Source organism: Phaenicophaeus curvirostris, chromosome 19 (genome assembly GCF_032191515.1).
Source record: "Phaenicophaeus curvirostris isolate KB17595 chromosome 19, BPBGC_Pcur_1.0, whole genome shotgun sequence".
NCBI classification, from domain to species: Eukaryota; Metazoa; Chordata; class Aves; order Cuculiformes; family Cuculidae; genus Phaenicophaeus; species Phaenicophaeus curvirostris.
This window is the reverse complement of record NC_091410.1, coordinates 10013459-10033367: the sequence shown is the minus strand read 5'-3', so window position 1 is coordinate 10033367 and position 19909 is coordinate 10013459.

Below are 19909 nucleotides of genomic sequence, written 5' to 3'. Positions count from 1 at the left end.
GAATGTTTTACGACTCTTTGTTATACAAGTGAAAGAAACAGATTTAATTCTGTACGACAGACATGTATGCAGTTTCTAGTTCCATTTTCAACTATTTCAAAGCTGGTGTGGGGAACAAGTCTTTTTAGACCATGGTTTCTGCTCTTGGAGGGCAGTGGCTCCAGGAAAAAGCAGGAGTTTCATCAGGGAAAACACCCTCTTTTGTTAAGCAAAATCCATCAGTTTTATGGAGCAGTTTGGTTTAGGCAAACCTGCCGTCTAACAGGGGAGTCATCTATTTTCTTCAAGATTTTGTTTTGTTTTATTTTAGCAGAGCATTTCTTCCCTGCTGTTTATCCTCTCGGACAAATACAGGAAAAAGCCCACTTGCACCCCTTGACCTTTCTCCTCAAAAACTGACAATTGCCTTCCTCAGCCTAAAGGCATTGCTTTTTTGGGAGTGCCTTATTTAGAACACATGATCAGCATTCAGTGCTTTCCAGTAGCCTCCAAGGCCCACTGAGTATTTATTTACATTGTATAAAATTAGAGGAAATGAAGGGGTATGTGTTTGAACTAAAAGCAACAACCTAATTCTGCTTGTTATAAACTCCTCTAATAGAAGGATTTCAGTCAATGTCAGCTTAGGGCATGGAGGGGAAAGAATACTACTCCTGGGCATTTCCAGTATAACGGGGCATGATGCCTGACAATAAAACACATCTAGCCACTTTCTAAACAAAACTCAGTTTGTGGATTTGAGGTGATTTTTACCATTCCATACTACGAATCCAGTTTGTGTTCTTGGCTTCCTGTCTTACCAAAGGACATCCCACCGAGACATCCTTTGGGGCTAAACAAAATGAAGAATTTCTTATTAAATAAATACATTAAAAAGAATAATAGTATTTGTATGTGGGGGGAAGTGGGAAGATTCCACTGTAAATAAGAGAGATGGGTGCCCATAAAAAGCACGCTGTCTAAAATATAATAAATGTACATATTATAGATTATTAAATTTGATTAATTTAGTTTGCATTGGTACCTGCATTCTCTATCTCTTTATTGAAGGATGAATGAACTTATCATGTACTTTTGGCTTCACTCTGCATCTCGAAAGTAAAATGCAAATGAAATAACCACAAAAGGAAGTTGATTAGATCCAGGTTTGTGTTGTGGAAAAGAATAAAAAAAAATTGCTTACAGTATAATGTTGTAAAATGGCTTTTTCTAGAGCTAATGACTACAGACTCCAAGATGGATCTTTGTAGGGAGCCTGGAAAGGAAAAACCGTGGAAGAAATTCCAGACATCCATAGCAGCATTAATGGTAATCTAGAACAGATCCCCAGTCCTGTTGCCAAAATTGTTTTAAAAAACATTTATAGCTCATTGTCATTGGTGCCAGCCCAAATTCACCAGTGCCAAATTTAGCACCGGTGTCAGTGTTTTGCCGTCATTGGTTTGGACATGTTTATCATCCACTTTTTAGAAATTCGTAAGGAAGTGACTCTACTTCTTGGAGCTACTGAATACTTTACCAAAAACTTCTTAAATGTCTGTAGAATTGCTTACTAGAAAACCATTCCTGCACTGTCCGGGTTAGTTCTCTTCAGTTTTATTCCTGGGAAAGAACAATTACCAATTTCTCTGTGAAGCAGCTCTGCTTTTAAGAATAACGTATAAACACAATCAGAAAAAGTTGCCCCAAACTCTTGATGAAATTACTGTTAAAATTGTTCCATTTAGTGTGATGAATTATTCTGTGGGCTGGAAGGAGAATGAGGAGGAAAAGGAACACTGGATGCTGAAGATAATGTTGATGTCTAGGTCATTGCCTTTGAACGTGAGAGCACTGGGATCAAATTGATAATTGTGAGTTTTTACTCATATATAGGAAATTTCAACAGATAGATAGGACCGAAGAAGGTTAGTCCTGTCATCAGGTTCACGTGAGGTTGATTGTGGCCCATCTTCTTAACACTGAAGATAGTGATACTTTTTAAAGCATGTAGAAAGACAGTGGGTTTACAAGCCCACTGGAGGGCTGGCCACTGAGTGTGCAGAAAAGAGCTCGAAACACGATGAAAGGAGCAGGTGGAAAATCTTAGAAACTAATATCAACTTGCAGCAAAGCGGAAGAAAAGACGTTTACTTGTCCAGAGGCAGATAAAGACAGAGCCATGCTCGGTTTCCTGGCACTACATGAGAGGAAAAAGGGAGACAAGTAACAAACCACAGATGATAAACAAGGATGGGGATTCTTAAATGAATTTATTTATTTGTAAACGCTCTACGGAAGCAAAAAATGTGTTCTGCTAATGACTGGGAATTTAAACAGTCCCCTCTTTTTTAAATAAAACAAATAAATATCCCTGTGCACCTTTAAGATTCCTCTGCAATGATTTATGGCAAACATATCAACAACATAAACCACTATTCAGTAGCTCAAGCAATAACTTGCATTCAAGGTCAAGTAAAATCTCAGTAAAAACAAACAATTTTTCAGCAGTCTTTCCAGAAGCTGAAAACAACAGATCATATGTTTAGAAAAAACATTGGAAAATTGTGGAAAAAATGTCAACACAAATATTTGGCCTCTATAAGAACCCCTCCTCTGGCCTTTCCTGAAACGATGCTTGCGAAACATGCCTTCTCCATGGGGATATTTTGTAGGGTTACAGTTTTCTTGGGACTGATTCAGAAACCCTCAGGAAGTGGCTGAAAACTGTGCGGTGATGTAACTGTCAAATTGACACAGGAATGGTTCTGTTGATATTAGCCGGGCTAATCATTCCGCTAATTGGACAGCCATTCGAGCCACAATGCAAAGACAGATCAGCTTTCACTTTAACTACTCACGCAAATGAGGTTTGACTCAAATGTAATACTTTATATCAACACACTGGATGACTGTAAAAATAATACCACATGTGCTGGTGCCTCTTTTTAATAAGTGTCTTCCTCAATTTTCCCTGCTGTATGAGGCACTTTAACACACACATAATTAAGGTTATTTAAAGGATATCAATTGAAAAATGTACCCACAGGAGGCTAAACATGAGTGATAGAGCTACCATCATAGCTCCCAGAAGTTAGTTGCCATAATTTCGTGCAGCACTTCTCACATACAATCTTCTACCCATTGCATACGAGGATAACGTGGCAAAATCTTTCTCAAGTGATTTGCATCAGTACAAAATGGATTTAAAATGCTGCATTTCTGGTTTGGTAGTGATTTATTTGGGAATCACATTGGATAAAAAATCAAAAGGCATAGAGAAAATAGATCTGACCTTTCTGCTCAGATCTGATCGGGAAAGTGATTCAGAGTGCCAAGACAAAGGTATGACCAAAATATGACCACAGTACAGTTTTGCATGTACCTTTTTGTAGTTCTCTTTGTGCTTTGCCAAAATTTCCCACGAGGCGTTCCTAAAAGGAGAGATGTTTCAGTAGTCAGTGTAGGAGACGATATGTTAAACCATTGATTCAATGACTAATACCAAGGGTGCTTTGAGCTCTGATGCCAATGCATGATTTGTGCTCATAGATGATTCAGAGCATGGATCACAGGAGCTCCAGCATTAAAGTGTGTTCACCACTCCACGGACAGCTCTGACTCAGGCTAGGACATGAACACCATATGCACAATATAATCATTATGCTCACTGAAAGGCTGCAATTTTATTGCAATTGATATTTTCCATGTTTCTACTTTAGAGCTTTAATCTCAGCAAGTGTTCTGTTTACCATGAAGCCTATAAATGGTTTTAGGGGCTATTTGATAAGGAGGAAAATCAAATGTGTGCTTTGTCTGAGATCAAAAAAGACCTGTAAAAAGTTCTACAAATCCAATGATAAATAATTGCTCTGAGAGTGTATAAGCTGTATCACAACGATATTAAAGACAGCACAGAGCAATACAATGAGCACTAGCAAAAGAGAACTGAGCCATTCCTTGCAGCAGCAGATTTGGGTCCTTTCCCAACACACAAAACCAGATTCTTTTTGCTGCTTTTATAATTCTGCTTTTGCTTGCAATCGTGTCCCCACTAGTCCAACACCCTCATAGTACCATGACAAAAGCACAAAGCCACCCACCCCAAGCGGTGATGTCATTTGATGGCTGAGAGAGCCAGACAAGAAGAAAAGGATCTTTTGATTTATCAAGAATGTCTTGATAAGATGGAGTAAGTTTCCAACAGATAACAATACTGTGAAAGAAAAGAGCAATCCCTTTCTACAAACACACACACACAAACCACCCCCCCAACACGCACACACACGCTCTAGGGGATGCCGTGCAATACGCTCTAGAGGCTGCTATTTCTTGATCTTCTCCAAGGCTCTTTCTAGCCTTTAAAAATGACTTTTTTAAAAATATTTTTACATTTTCTTGCTTGCAATTTTTCTACTCACAAAATGATTTCGTTTCCATGAGAAATAAACCTACAGCATTTTGCAGATAAATTACTGCTCTGGCACCTGTGTTTCCCTTCCACTTTGTTTTTACCTGTGTTTTCACTCCTTGGGCCCTGTTAGATCTTAGGTCAGCATATCTTGGTTAGGGATAGATCATCTGAGATCAACATAAGAAAATGTCTCAAGGTGTAGAAAAATCTTCCCTGATATGTACCTGTCTAAGTGCAGTCCCTTTTGTGCTCAAGTTCTCCACTTCTCTGGAAAGTTGTCATAAAAATCATTATGTGCCCTGACCAGATGTGACCTTAAAATGCAGCTTCATAGAGAAAGAAAAAAAAAAAAAGAGGTGGGGAATATAAAATAGCCTGTGGTGAAAATAACAGCAGGAAAACATTATAAAATCTGAGCCATAGCTGGCTGGCTTCCTCTTGATTATTGCTTTCTCTTTCAAGGACCCGTCCTTGAGAGTCCAGATATTTGAGGGTGATTTCATGAAGGCAATTTTAAACCCTGTTCTAATGAAACAAAGCTGCTGGATAGACCTGTAATAACCTGGTGTATGAAGAACATCCTTGGTGCATGATTTAAACAGTCTCGTAAGCATCAATGAAATATCATTCTTCAAGATTTTCATTATAGTGCTTACATAGGACCCTGACTGCTTCTGGAGGAGGGTTTGAGGGGGGTCGTTGATGTCAAAGGCTGTGCAAACTCTGAGTAAGAGCCGGTTCTTGCACTGCTGTGACTATAGTCTAAATAGAAAAAGAGTTATTCATCACAGCATGGATCTGGGGCAGGACTGGCCATGGAGCTAGCAGACCTGACCCAGCCTCAGCCCAAGCTCCTGATGCCACTCAGGCACAAGCACACCCACCTCCTCCTGCAGTCAGAAAACACTCAGGACAGGAGTAAGATGGGGCAGGGGCGTTGGAAAAGGGCTGCAAATACCACGTAATGGTTAAAATGTAAAACATATGACTAGTGAGTTTAAATTGTAGATGGATTTGCAAATTGCGAGCACCTCTTCTACATTCAGAGGGCACGGGTCACTTCTGTTTCTAGCCACCAAGGAAAGCTTGAATTTCACCTAAACTGGGATGTTTGGATTCAAATGCATTAGGCTGGATTAGGCTCAGAAATAATCTTTTGAATATGAGAGCAAATTCTAAAGCATGTCTGGTAATATTTGGATGTAGATGCAATTGTCCTAAATTGGCATATAGCTTAACTAAGGTATTAGAATCTAAATAGGAAATCTGATGTACCGGTTATATTACGCAGCTTTCAAACTGATCTCAATTTTTTAAAATAATGTATAATGTATAATATTTTTTCCAGCATACGTGATATTTGCATCCATGCAATGTCTTAAAAGTCTTAGATACTTTGAAGTCTTTCGAAAGAAATTTATATTCATTTGATTTTGTAATGCTCTGTGCATTGCAGGGAGAAACAAACGCATTGCTTTTCTAAGCAGTAAAGAGAAGCCATGGACTGAAGTCTGTAATAAACCATAAGAAGCTACATTTTATCCCAGGCCAGTAACAGACTTCAGAGATTATTCCCAGACTCTGTTAGAGGAAGGGCTAGATTTCTCCTGCTCAGGGCTCTGCTGCAGATGCTGCCCCTTGCAAGAGAACAGGCATTGCATTAAGGTCTTGCTGATAATCTTTGCTTCATGAAGCTGGTCAAGGTGGGTATAAGTCTATGCACGATGTGTCAGGACCTGGTGATGAGCTGCTATGTGTTTTCAGCAAAGGCCTGGGTGAATTGCTGAGTTTTGTGATTTTAAATATTTGTCAAGGTATTCAGGCTGTGTGTGTGTGTGCAGGGCAACCACAGAAAGAGGATTTTCCCTGTTATAAACAGAACTAAATTTGTGTATACACGTTATAATGGCTGTTTTCCCACACTGCTCGGGGGCTGACTTTTGTAATGGAAGTCTGCTTTACAAATGCCCTGGGAGGAGAAGCCATTTTCACCAGGATTTCTTGTTTTGAACTTTCCTGTTCAACTCCTTGAGAAACCAAATACAAAATTGCTGTGTAAAACCAGGGTTTGACACAGTTCTTCCACATCTACTACTGCGAAAAACTTTCAGCTTCTTCATAGATTCAATAATTCTTGTCTGATGAGATATATAGATAATGGATTAATTCCTTTCCTCTTTTATCGCCATTGTAGAAATCATTGCTGTTTAGTTGGTTGCCTTTTTCTTTTTTCCCCTATTTCATCATCTTATACTATTCTACTTTCTCAATAACATTGCTCATTCCATTATCATATTTTCCGGTGATGCTGGAATTAGAAATGAAATTCCTGTGCAAGGAGAGAAGCTGCTCCCACAGTCAAAGATTTTAGCATTTTGGCTTTATTTTGGAGAGATAGCACAACCCAGATTAAGACTGAAAGCAGCACTTTATATAGGAGTTCTGCTACACACAAATTCAGCACACAAACTTCGGGTTAAACCATTCATCCAATGGATTAATCACGATCTGCCACTGCTCGCAAAGTGCTATATAACCAAAGCTGAGTTCCTGCTTATCTGATACATAACTGATCATCAAGAAAAAGCTCCTGCAGAATCTGAACCCCTGTCTATCCACTTAGTACTTTCCTGTAGGTTTCCTCGCTTCAGCAAAATTGTTCATTCCTGGTCCCCGGTGAATCCTTCCCAAGTATTTAATGTGTAAGTGAGAGAGCCCCCTGACTTGTATGGGGGTAATACAGCACATGAACACAGGGCAAGGTTTACAGCACAGTGGGGCACTTCCCGGTATCAGGCAGAAGCAGAGGGGTTGTGTTGTTGTACCACAATCGCTGGGGGAATATTGTTTTGTTTTTGGAAGAGATTGTTAAAACAGATGTTGAATGCAAGATGGTGTTTTTAAGCCTGCAGCAGGCAAGAATTATCCTTCAGGATGAAAAGTGACCTCCAGTGAGCAATAGTGCCTTTAATCCAGAGCTTTGTGCATTGCTATCGGCTTCTGATCACTTTTAAAATCCCTTTTCCCCGGAAAGCTCATCTTAACAGACCTTGGTGCCTCCCTCCTGGGCTGCCAGGGCTCTCTTGTGAGAAGCTCTGAGGAGCTCCATCACTGCCTCCTTTGCTGCGTGACCCATACAGATACTGAGTAGAAAATTTCAGTAACTTTGCAGTCACATACAAAGCCTAAACACCTACTGAAAAGAACCAGCAGCAAACTGATCCTCTCCTAGCTTTATGTTTTTCATAGAAACATAGAATCACCAGGTTGGAAGAGACCCACCGGATCATCAAGTCCAACCATTCCCATCAATCACTAACCCATGTCCCTCAGCACCTCATCCACCTGTCCCTTAAACCCCTCCAGGGAAGGGGACTCAACCCCCTCCCTGGGCAGCCTCTGCCAGTGCCCAATGACCCTTGCCATGAAAAATTTCTTCCTAATGTTCAGGCTAAACCTCCCCTGGTGGAGCTTGAGGCCATTCCCTCTCGTCCTGTCCTGTACTGAGCTTCCAAATCCCACACTGTAATTTTGTAATTCATCTCCTCAAGAAAGGATAAAGCTTCCTGCACACATCCCTGAAAGGCCTAAATCTCGAGAGCGAAGGCCTCTGCCTTGGTTGGTGATTTCACTGTGTATTCTCTGCTTCCAATCAGATACCTGATTATCTAGACAGAGATTATTTTTTTAAGGATGTCTATTCCCTTAAACTCATCAGGATCTGACTGTTTCAGCTTTGCGGCCTAGATTTGACCACTGCGCCTACGACCAAGTGTCCTGTGGGGACCCTGCTCATTCCCCTTCTCAGACCAGACAACAAGGGAGAAGAGTGAGTCCAGATAAAAGGGTTGACTGTTTCATATTGCAGCAGCCCAGGATGTCACAGTAGCACTAAAAGTCTAAATACAGCACCATGCCTGCACAGGTATTAAAAAGCCTCCAGGATGTTCTCGCTGTTAAATTATTGATCAAGATTAGGAGAATGGATTCCCCAGAGAGCAGGTGAAGCCCAGCTAAGGCTTTCCTACATGTTTTATGAGCTGGAGCTCAAATTGAAAAGGCTCTTTGCTCCAGGGCTAGTTTCACTCTCTAAAAGCACTTTTTTAAAGGGTGGACGTGTAGAAATACTCGAAGCGATCGCCCTGGACGAGTCCTGCACAATCGTGGTCTTCCCAAAGAGGGCACTGATGCTCTTCAAACGAAGCAGAGTGAAAAGCTGAGGAATATATCGGTGAGGCATAAATCTCTGAAGAGAAATCTGTCTTAGCACGTCTACCTCAGGAAAAGGGGAATTATTACACTTAATTAAAGCGTATTGACACCACATGTGGCCCCACCTCTCCCTTTTGGCTTTATTAATGATAGCAAAACTGCAGGCTTATAAAGGTGGTGGAGGGGGAGGTGTCTGTATTTCTAAACAGTAACCATAGACTGCTTTGAAAAATATGAATGCAGCAATCACACTTTTTAACAAGCCTAATTTCTACCTCTAAGCTGAATTACATTTTCTAGTCAATACTTCTGCTTCTTGGCTGAGTTGGCAAACGGGAATCAGTGAAGTACTGTTTGCTGATTGTTATTAATGCCATTAAAGCAATATTTGGGGCATTCTTCACAATGTTTATTGACAGAAAGCATTCACTAAGCAGTTAGTTCTTGTGTGTTGTGGGCTGTTTTGGATTTTTTTTCCAGGGGAGTTATTTAAATTAAAGCCTTACACAAAATAATGTCCTAATGAGCAGAGACTTTTGTCTACAATTTATAAGAAAGATCAATTGAGACATAGGGAATCTGCTTAAATCTTGAGCTGAGTGCATAGGTTCATCCCTCCCACTGAGGACTCCTAATTCAACAGCACTATGGTTTAGATCCCATACATGGAAGAAGAAAGAGGCTTTTAAAGGATGAGGCTTCCAAAGATCTGACTTTTTCTTTAGAAGGTTTATAGTCATTTGTTAGCACCTAAAAACAGGAATAATTTAGGTTCGCTGACCAAATTTATTTCAGATGTATCCAGAGCTTCTCATTGGAGCCTATGGGTTGAAGCCCATGTTAAACAGAAATCAAAATAATCTCATTTCTTTGTTTAAACAGTAAAGGAATGACATATTTGCCCAGTGCATTGAAATCTCTTATCTTGATTTCTAAGGAAGCAGTAGAAGTTTGAAGATTTAAATTAGATCTTTGCATTGATATTCTAGTGTGCATTTTCCCTTATCCATCCCAGACTCTAGAGCTGCATCCTTACAAGTGAGCCTTTTTCATTCCTTGCCTTTTCCTTACCAGCAGTCTTGTTAAATCCTAAAGTTAGCAGAAACTGCTTTTCTCTTTTCACTCCCTTCACTGGGATGTAAGAGAACAGACTGAGCAACAGACTTTACAATTTTCTTTCCTACATTGTGAAAATCATGGGTGGCAGAAGTGTCATTTTCTAAAATCTTGGATTCATTTCCTAGTAAAGTTTGACTGTGACTGGAAATTTCACATAAAACAGTGGCAAGGGTTAATATTATGCCTGCCGTAACATTTTGTACAATTTCCCATGAGAGCTCTCAATGGTTTTCCACTGCCACTGGAAATAATGACTCTCAGCTGGAGTAAGTTGCACTAACACTTGATATTCCTGTGCCAAGTGCTCTTTGAAATAAGCTTGTGTTGCTTTTGCACACTCAAGAATAACTAACATCATCCACTCTTGGTCAGAGTTTCAAACCAAAAGCCAATATTCCTCACCAAGTTGTTCTTGACTTGAATTTACATCGAAATCTAATAGAAAATGAGAGCAACACTAAACTTAATTATCAAATCAGCCAATGTCTTTGTAAGAACCGAGGAGATGATACTCTTATAGGATGTCTGATTTCTGGATTATTCCTGGGTAGGTCTTCTCCTTCTTCTGTACCACTGCAGGGAACAGAGTGTGATCACCAGAGTTTTAAATGCTAGTCAGATCTCAATTCAGCTTTGGATTTCTGTGATTCATGTAGATTCTGATGTATTTTACCCACCTTATGAATTGGGCAACCCCAAAATAATTTAAACAAAGCTACAGCAAAAGTTCTATGGTTTTCACATGAATAAAGGAAGCTTTGCAGTACACATGTTAGCCCACTTTGAATCACTATTTGAATCACATAAGAATGAAAAAAAAGTCTGCTCTTGGATTCATAGCTACCCTAGGATAATGTATTATATTAGAATCTGTCCCATTTACAAAAGGAATGAAGAACATAAGCACCTCTACCAGTTCAACCATCTAAAAATACCAGACCCTTCTTTACCTGGCTGAAGCCATGTTTAAAAATTCTCTCTGTAGGCTACAGAGACTGTTTACTTGCATTCAAAACAAATTATTTGACATATTGTGTATAAGAAAATAATAACCACCAATTATATCTTGCAGGTCCTTTTGAGATGATCAGAAGATAAAGGCTGCCAGAACAATACATGTCTGGAATATCAGAAATGAAATTCAAACCTTCCAGTTTAACTGGTGCGATTTATTTATTTTTAAGATGTTAGTGCCAGTGAGCTCATTGTACAAGATGTGCTTGACAGGACTGTAATTTGAATTATGCAGAGAAAACCATCAAATCAGCTCTTCACAGTCAGTCTGGGAATGTAAAGCTATATAACTCCTATTAGAAATTACTGCTATTCTACCAGAGGTTGCATGCATCTCTTCAACACTGCAGTCTCTGCCAAGTTATCAAGGCTGGGAGTGGCATATCCAGAAACTGGAAGATTTCCAAGTCACGATCACTCACTTTTAAACACTGGTAAGTCTGTTGTTTTAAAATGCTAATGATACTGGGTCAATGTTGTTCTCTGAGCATGTCCAGCACCAAGGTGATATTGCACATTTCACCCTTCCCAATCTACCAAACTTTGCTGCAGAAGGAAAAAAAGGAGAACTTGACTATATTTAGAATTTTAAATTCTCAATTGATAATGCACAATAAATTTAACATTTTCAGTGGTAAGGGAATAAACAGACTTCGTTTGGCTAACCACACTGTGTTCAACGTGAACCAACAAGTCGGGTAAAACAGATGTACTGTTCTTCTACTAAGATTCAGATATCTCAGAAGTTTTTAGAGTAACCCGAAGTCTCTCTATGAATTTATAACTGGTTATGAGAGGGGTTAAAATTATCAGGAAGCAGTATTGCCATTTGATGATGTCACAGCTGCCCTCTGGGAGAGTGAGGTCACTAACAGAGTTGTTCAGGGAGATAAGAGTCTGTTAAAATAAACAGAAGTGCCACGTAATTACCCACACTGCAGGAGGAGGATTAGGCTGTTTGGAAGACCCTGTGTCTGCCTTACGCTGACCGTCACTTTTTCTTTTTTAATCCTTGGGCAGAGGTGGAGGGAACAGTGTGGTTGAAATCAATAGTTGGGGAGTCTGAACGGAAACACTACGGACACTCTGCTCTTTTTTTACCTCTGTTCAAGAACTGTTTTGATAACATTACATACCCTTTCACCTACATGTGGACCAGTGTCATATTGTTGAGTGGAGATAGGTGGGAATTTCCACATCCAACAGGGTTAATTCAGCATAAGCAAAGGACTTAATGAAAAAACAACACATTTAGAAAACCCAGGGTATGTGCAGGCTTGAGCTACTCAGTGTTGGCGTGACTGGGATTAAAGCACCATTGGTGGATCTGTGCTCTCCAGCATGGCAAGTGACCCTTGGAGGCTAAAATCCCACCCTCTCCCCTTGTTAAACCCAAACAGGCTACATGAAGCCACAGCCCAAGGTGGCCAGCTGACTCCACACTGCTGAATACTAACTGCGTCACTGGGAGAAAGTAGAAGCAAAGTTATTTGCCTGTTATGTTGGGAGAAATCAACACAACCCCAGCTTATGTGAGATAAGAAACCTGCAGTTTCCAGTCCCACTGGTGGTGTGAGAAAAGCCAGTGAGATATGCGGCAGGCTTGCCAGGCTCTGTATGGCGCATGTCCAGATCAGTAACAGCACGAACATGGGAGCTGAGACTGAACTGCAAGCCATTTCCATCTTTCCCCTGTAAGCATCACATACACTGCACATGCAGGAGCTTACATTTCCCTGAGTAATGGTTCTGAAAGGAAATATTGAGAAGTCCTGAAGCTGGCATCTTTTCCTTTTTTTTTTTTTTTTAAGAAAATGGAAGAGGTGACCAGTAGGTTCAGACTGTCTTGGAGGCCTGTTTTAAAAGTTCCCATTGTACAAACAAGTCATCAGGACTCAAACCACTTTAAAACACTTGCAATTGAAAACATGCTTTTAGTGGTTTTGTGAGAGCAGAGACTTTTGCCATCTATTAATATTCTGCTAGCTCTGGTTACTAAAAGTATCATCCTGCGCATGCTATTTTTGACACTCCATTTGGAACATAGCAAAAGCACTAGACCGGCACTGTAGATGGTTATCCTGAGCCTTCATGACCTTTAAAGATCTCCCAGAAAGTATTGTAAAAGTGCGTAAATCCTAGGAATCTGGAAAAATTCCAGTTTCAGTAATACATTCTCCCGATATTCCTCCTGCAGTTTCAATTGGAAACCCATCCTGAAATGCCGTATAGCATTGCATTGTCATGTGCTGTAAAACAACAGCCATATTTTACCCCAAATTTGGCTGCTCTTCTCTTTAAATAATTTGTAAGTCAGTTTGTAAGGAGCTCTGGGATAAAAAAGGACTGCATAAATATATTTTCATTGTCATTAATTTTGGCACCACTCAAGACCACCAGTATTTAAAATCAATTAACAGTACTTTTCCTGTTATCATTGGCATTTTATTTTTATTCAACTAGAGCAAGCCCCTCATAAAAGTAAAAAACAATCTATTTTTGGAAGTACAGGAACAGTAGAGGAGATCTGGTGAATTCTCATTAGACTTTTACCAACATGAATTTTCTGGAAATGTTTTCACAGTTTTGGACTGGTGTAAAAGGGTGAGAGCTTATTCAGTAAAATGAGTTAGCCCTGCTTATTTCACACTCTTCACTCATCATGTTTTTTACTTTTAGTTCATCATTAATATACATTAAAACAACTTCTGTTCTAAGCTCAAAATACTGTGAAGCAGAATCTAACCCATGTCTATGTTTTAGCTCATAGATGCTGGGTCAAGGCTGGATTTCCTTAGATGTTACCAGGTTGCAGTCGACAAAGGGAACAGTACTGTTATTTTCCCTGGCCCCATATGTGACATGTTTCAGTGACAACAGCCATGAAGTTGTGTCAGTAGCCAGAAAATAGCTAACCACAATGATCTAAACAAATGTTGGGGCAACAGCTTGCTAAGATGATAGAGCATTACCAGTTTTTTCTATTACTAATGACATTGAGAACTCTAGAATTTGCATCAACCTTAAATTCAGCTCCTTGTTTCACAGGAAGTTTTACCAAAACTGTAAGTGTTATATAGAAATACCATCTGAGTCACCTGATAATCTACGCTTTGATGGAGATCAAGTAGAACAAGACTTTACCTGTGTTTTAATGTTTAGCATTTCTGAAACAAAATGCACGTCAAGTGTGACAAAATGTAAATGTGTCCCAACATAAAAAGATAACAATGTCAAGCAATATCACTAATAATGTTTCACATTAGAGCTTTCGGAGGACTTCTATGGTCTCCAAACATATAAGGATCACCTGAATGGTGCAGGGTATATAGATTTCATATTGCAAGGCAACAAGGAGTGTCTAGAAGCAGCTGGAAATAATTCACTAACACAGCACAGAGAAAAGGAGTTTAAAAACCACACAGTCTCAATGATATTTTCATAGTGCTCCAAGCAATTTACTTCCACAAGTTAAATGGTTTCAAGACTATCCAGCTCAAAATTACATACACAGCATAAATGCCAACAGTGGTAAACTGCATAGCATCAAGCCAATGAAACAACAGCCAACAGCCCTCGAGGAAATTACAGTGAGATTTATGAATGGCATTCTCATTGCTTTGATGGATATCACCCAAAGTCCTCTCATATCTGTCAGTGACTATCTCATATGCATCTCACTATGGAAAATAATTTGCACTTTATGCCAGTATTGCAAAACCCATTGGACTCATTCAGCCCATAAAATCTTTGCCTCTGCTCTCCACCTTGCTGGTATCCAGAACATGAATTGACTTGTGCAAGTAAATTACTATTCCGTATATATATAACAATCAAATGTTTGGACTATTTGGAGTCCATGTAACTTTGTGACCCAGTTAAATCTTTTCTTGTGATGTAAAGCACTTCCAGATTGTAAATGCGGCAAGAGACCGTGGCTTGGGTAGGGCACGTGTTAATGTGATGGGAATAAATACTCCTAATCTAATTTTTGCTTAGTATTCTTCCACTGAGTTACTTAAAGAGAAGAGCACATTTTTTGCTTGCATGCATCATCCAAATAGCTCTTATTTAAGGTAAACAGATAGGATGATCTGCTATATTTAGAATTTTTTCTGTATTGTGACTTAAAGTGAGTGAGAGGTGAGGTATCTGGCAGATGTGGGGGTTACTCAAATACTCAAGTTTATGTTCTGGAGTGATTTTGGACTCAATATGCTTTGCAATCTTAATATGAGCATGGAAGTAAAAGTCAGAGAAGGTAAATAAGTAAAAGGCAAAATCAAGCAAAGAACGTTGGTGTCCAAGCATTATCAGCTCTAGAAATATGAAGTTGAACAGCATAGAGATTTTTCATGGGTCTGCACACATCTCAGGTTGAGACACACAAACATTATATATACACATATATAAAATAACTTGTCATATGTTTAAAAAAATTAAAAATCCCCATCTAAAATTTCACATGAAAGTCCTACAGAACTTCAGGCATTATTGGAAGGATTTCAGAAGACGTGGCTAGTGGAGAGACAACACATCCAAGGGGAGCAGTAGGTATAGTCACGCAGCTGCAGACCTTTTGGAGATTAAAGAGTTGGAAGACAGATATACAACAATGAAGCAGGGAAATAATCTCTATCCAAGAAGGATGCACTACAAGAGAACAGGACCATGGAAATAAAAAAACTAAGCATTTTATCTCTAGGGTAGAAGCAAAATCTGAAGGAGCAGCTAGGAAGACAGATGGAAATTAATAAATAATGAAGGAGATTTGTGAAACCTTCCTGAATCTCTAACCTGGAAATATCATGCCAAGATGAGCTGTTATGGTGGAAGGTGGTTTTACGTCCTTGTCGATAGGTTTTTTCAAAATATGTAACTTGAGGACAGGGCACAGTGATGGTTAATGTAACGAGGCAGCTCTAAAATACATAAAGGATGCATTATTTGAAAAAAATAATGTTCTGAAAGCATTGCTATGTGATAGAAGGTGTTATAAATGACTGAGAAATTAGAAAGGGACTAAAGAAAGGCAGAAGATTTTCAGCTTGGAAAAGAAATACTTTTCTGTGAAAAAGGCAAGTTGTTGAATTTCTGTAGTTTGCCGAACAGAAGATTCAGAGTCAATTATATCACAATAACTGTCACGTAGGCCCTAAAAGTCAATGTGGAATGCTTCTGTGCATTAAAGTTGTTGAATTTAGTAGCAGATTTCTTTTATCATTGTAAACCAGACTAGCTACATTAAAATAAAGCGGGTAAGGACTCTTGTGCTGCTATCATTTATAAAGGGAAACAAAATATATGCTGAGACAGGCTTTCAAGGCTACAGAAGAAAGGCATAAACCCAACTAATTAAGTCCAGAATGAAGATAAAAATAAGGCATCCATTCTCAGGAGGGAGAAAAATTGACTTGTTATAGGAAGGTTCTGGGGAAGATGTGGATTCTCTCTCTCCTGAGGTTTCTGATCTAATTTAAACCCCTTCTTGGATGACAGACATCGGCTAAACAAAACTCATTGGCCTCATTACAGGCACAAGCGTGTGAAATGTAGTGGCCTTAAAATCAAGGTGAGGAGATTCCCTCTGCAAACAGCAACACAACAACTGTGGGTTCCTCCCACACCTGCTGTGTCTAAGCTGTATAACACGTAATAAATATGACTGCAAATCACAAGGAATGTGTCACCACAGAAAAACTAAGCTAAAAGTCTGGGCTTCCCTGCTGGCTGCAGCAGTGGCCGCAGTGCTGTGCCATGTACCCATTGGAAACCATCGCTGGGATGAAGAAGGAAGCGAGGTATTTTGGACAGTGGGAAATAGCCACAGACACGGCTTAAAAAATAAAAAGTTGACAAAATATATTAGCCTGAGGTAAAATTTCAGCTTGAAACTTTGCTTGATTATAGACTGCCCGGTCTCCAAACATGCATATGCACTTTTCAAACCACTTTTTAATGTTTTCAGCAAGCTGCAATTATTTTTGCAAGGTTTTTAAGCAAGTTCTTCATGGGATTGCAGTATTTTCCAATGCTGTCTCAGACAGTTCTGTTTTAAAATAAAACTTGGGCAGACTGTGAGACCAAGGGCTGGGTCTCTGGGCAGTGCACAGGGATGCAGCTGGACCAGCACAGTGGGACTGGAGGGATAGATTTGGGTTGCATTAGAGGGAATCTTGGCTCAATAGCAAAAGCTACAAGGTGCAAACAAAACAAAGAATAGAAACTGCACGATTGGACCAAACTTAGTAAACATCGCCAAATGAAGAGAGTAACCTTCAGTGCTTGAACTAGGGGGAGGGAAAAACAAATTGAGGAAAACAAAAAATGGCTGTGGCTTAGTTTAGCACCAAAAGCCTGCAGGTGAATGACATGTCAAGATTAAAGTCTTCCTCCTCTAGGTCCTGCTTGGGCTGCTTTATTTGAATGAAGAGAAACCTTCAGCTCATACAGTTGTGGAGCCTCAGGGCACAGTGGGATGGCCAGGCAGCAGTGCAACCACCTCCCAGTGACCCAGCAAGCACAGGAGCACCTTGGGGACACAGCCAGGACTTGGAGCCTGCAATCTTAGACTGCAAACTGGTACAGCCAAAAGAAATCCTCAGGGCAGAGTTAAAAGTTGTCTATCACAGCTCCTTCACAGCTGCATGCAGTCTCAGGGGGACCTGAGCACTGACTATACTGCAGGATGCAGAGCTGAGACGTCCGTATCCTGAGCAGGACCACTGTGGGGCTGGGCCTGATTGCCAGGCAGCCCAAAAAATTTCAGAATTTCTTTTCATATTTATGCTGATTTAGAAAGAAGAATTTAGAATTTTCCCTGCCAAATTCTAATTTAGAGAAGGAAATCGTTGGCGGGGGGGGAAGGTAGGATAAGCTTTGTTTCACCTACATTCAAATACCTTACTTCAATATCAACTTCAAAATAATCTGAGTTCACAGCAATCACACCAACCTTCAGAGTGGTTTGGTTTGAACCCATAAAAAAAGAACATTTCCCTTTTAACCCCAAATTCAGAATTATCCTTGCAAATTACTTCCACAAACAAAAAGTGAGAAGGAGAATGAAATCTACCAGCTGCCACAGCTTCCAGCTTTACCCAGGCTTCATCTCCCTTACCCCCGTGAAATGCTAGAAAAAAAAAAGATGGGCCTTGAAGTTATAAAGACAGAGCCATAAAAATAGCTATAAAGATACTATCTCCATCCCTGGATGGAGATAATAGTCCTTTGCCCTCAGCAGTGACTGTAAATTTAGATAATTAGCATGCATCAAATGTTTTTGAGAACTTTAAATAAAAAGGCTGTAAAAGTCTATGCGATTGTCGTTTATTAAATGGTCAGGAGTTATTTGAGCTGCTAGGAAACCTAAAACAAGTTAGGAACTGAAGCTTATTTATGAACACTGGATACCAAGTGTATTTGGCAGCGCTGACATTTTGAAAGCACTTCGGGACAGTGTTTTTTGCACACATGTGTCTCATTTTGTGCATTACCTCAGTCTTACAGTCTGTGGCTTTCCAGAAGTTGACTGACAGCTACAAACGCGTACTCTTGGCTGTCAGATAAATTGCTGATTATTTTAGTCCTTCTTCCAAGTCTTTGAACATCCCGTTTAACTCGCAGGGAAGGGAAAACAGACTACCCCAAAAGAAACAGATGCAGGATGTTACTATAAGGCTGAATTTTACTTTGTGGTGCAGAAATTGCCCTGATCGGGGAAGGGGACGTGTCCAAAGGAAGTCTTGACAGCTCTGCTTTTTGACTAAAGATACAGACGACAGTGTGAGGAGACTGAACTATGGGGATGAGGTTCCTTCAGCTTTCTTGAAGTTAGACAAGAAATGCTTTCAAGCATGGGAGATGGCTAATTGCAATTAGTGGCACCCAAAGGCGCTTTATTTCTGAATACTATGCACTCTTAGAAAACAATGCTTAAATGTGTGTACAAACAAAGACTCAGTCTCATCCAAATTTAAGACCGGTTTTAAGTGGGTTCAGCAGTAAAACAAACAAAAAAAGTTAAGAATCACGGACAACTTCCAGGTACTATTTCTTTTTCTATTGGAACCCTGGAGCTTCCACCACAGCTTATCAGACATGCAAGCAATAACAGGGCAATTCTTGGAAGTCCAGCCTTTTATTTAGACTAGAAGAAAACCAGCTGAAAAAAAAAGAGAGAAGAGATTTTTCATTTTGCAAAAGATTGAGTTACACCATCTCTAAAGCTTGTTTGAAACTTATCTGAATCTTCAGGGACAAATTCAGACCTGATTAAAATCTCCTTTGCTTTGAACAAGGTTACTCGAGGGACACTGTCTTAGCTTTTAAGGTGGCAAAATTTAAACAAAAATGTTTGAAAATAAAAACCTTTCCTGCTTTTGTTTGATAGCAAAGATTATTATAGCCAGAAATCAAACTGAAATATTGAGGTCTTAGGGAAGGCAATATGGAGTGAATAATCTAACTAGAAAGGCAAATATCTGCTTTAACTGCTGTGTTTCATCTCACCTATCTCAGGCTTCAGTCCAGCAAAGAAATTAAGCATGTGCTTGGTTTTTGGAAAGTGGGAAATTCTAGCAATATTAAGCAAGCTTCCTAACTGCTTCTACTAAAGCAGTTTTTTTAGACTGGGATCCCAGAAAAGCATCGATGAATATTTTTTACCAATCTTATTCAGGACTGGGCTTATTTCATTCGATTCTGGACTGTGATCACCTCTCCTCATTGCAGTAGCTCCTATCCCAGCTGTCCATGCATCTTGCATGGCTCTCCCAGGAAAGAACCACCACCTTGTCCTTAGTAAAGTTCATCTCACATGTCTGGAAAGTGGTTCAAGTTGTTTATGAACAAATACAAGTCAAGAAGTGGGGTCTGTGAGGGATCAGAGAGCAGCCAAAATCTTTAGTCCTCTATTCTTAGATACTTTTTTAAAAAGTTTTTTAAACCCTTAGTGAAAAAATTGCTCCATGAACCCAACACGTACTAATTAGGTGAAAAACTTCTTTGCAAAGGCTACTTTATAATTATAGGATTTGAACTGTGGTATAAAAAATTTCAGATATATTTTTTAAAAAGAAGCAGATTATTATATTTAGAGCAAAGTTACCCCCACTTTTTCCCTTTCCCGGGATAGACATGAAAACACCTTTGAAAATTATTTTTTTTACC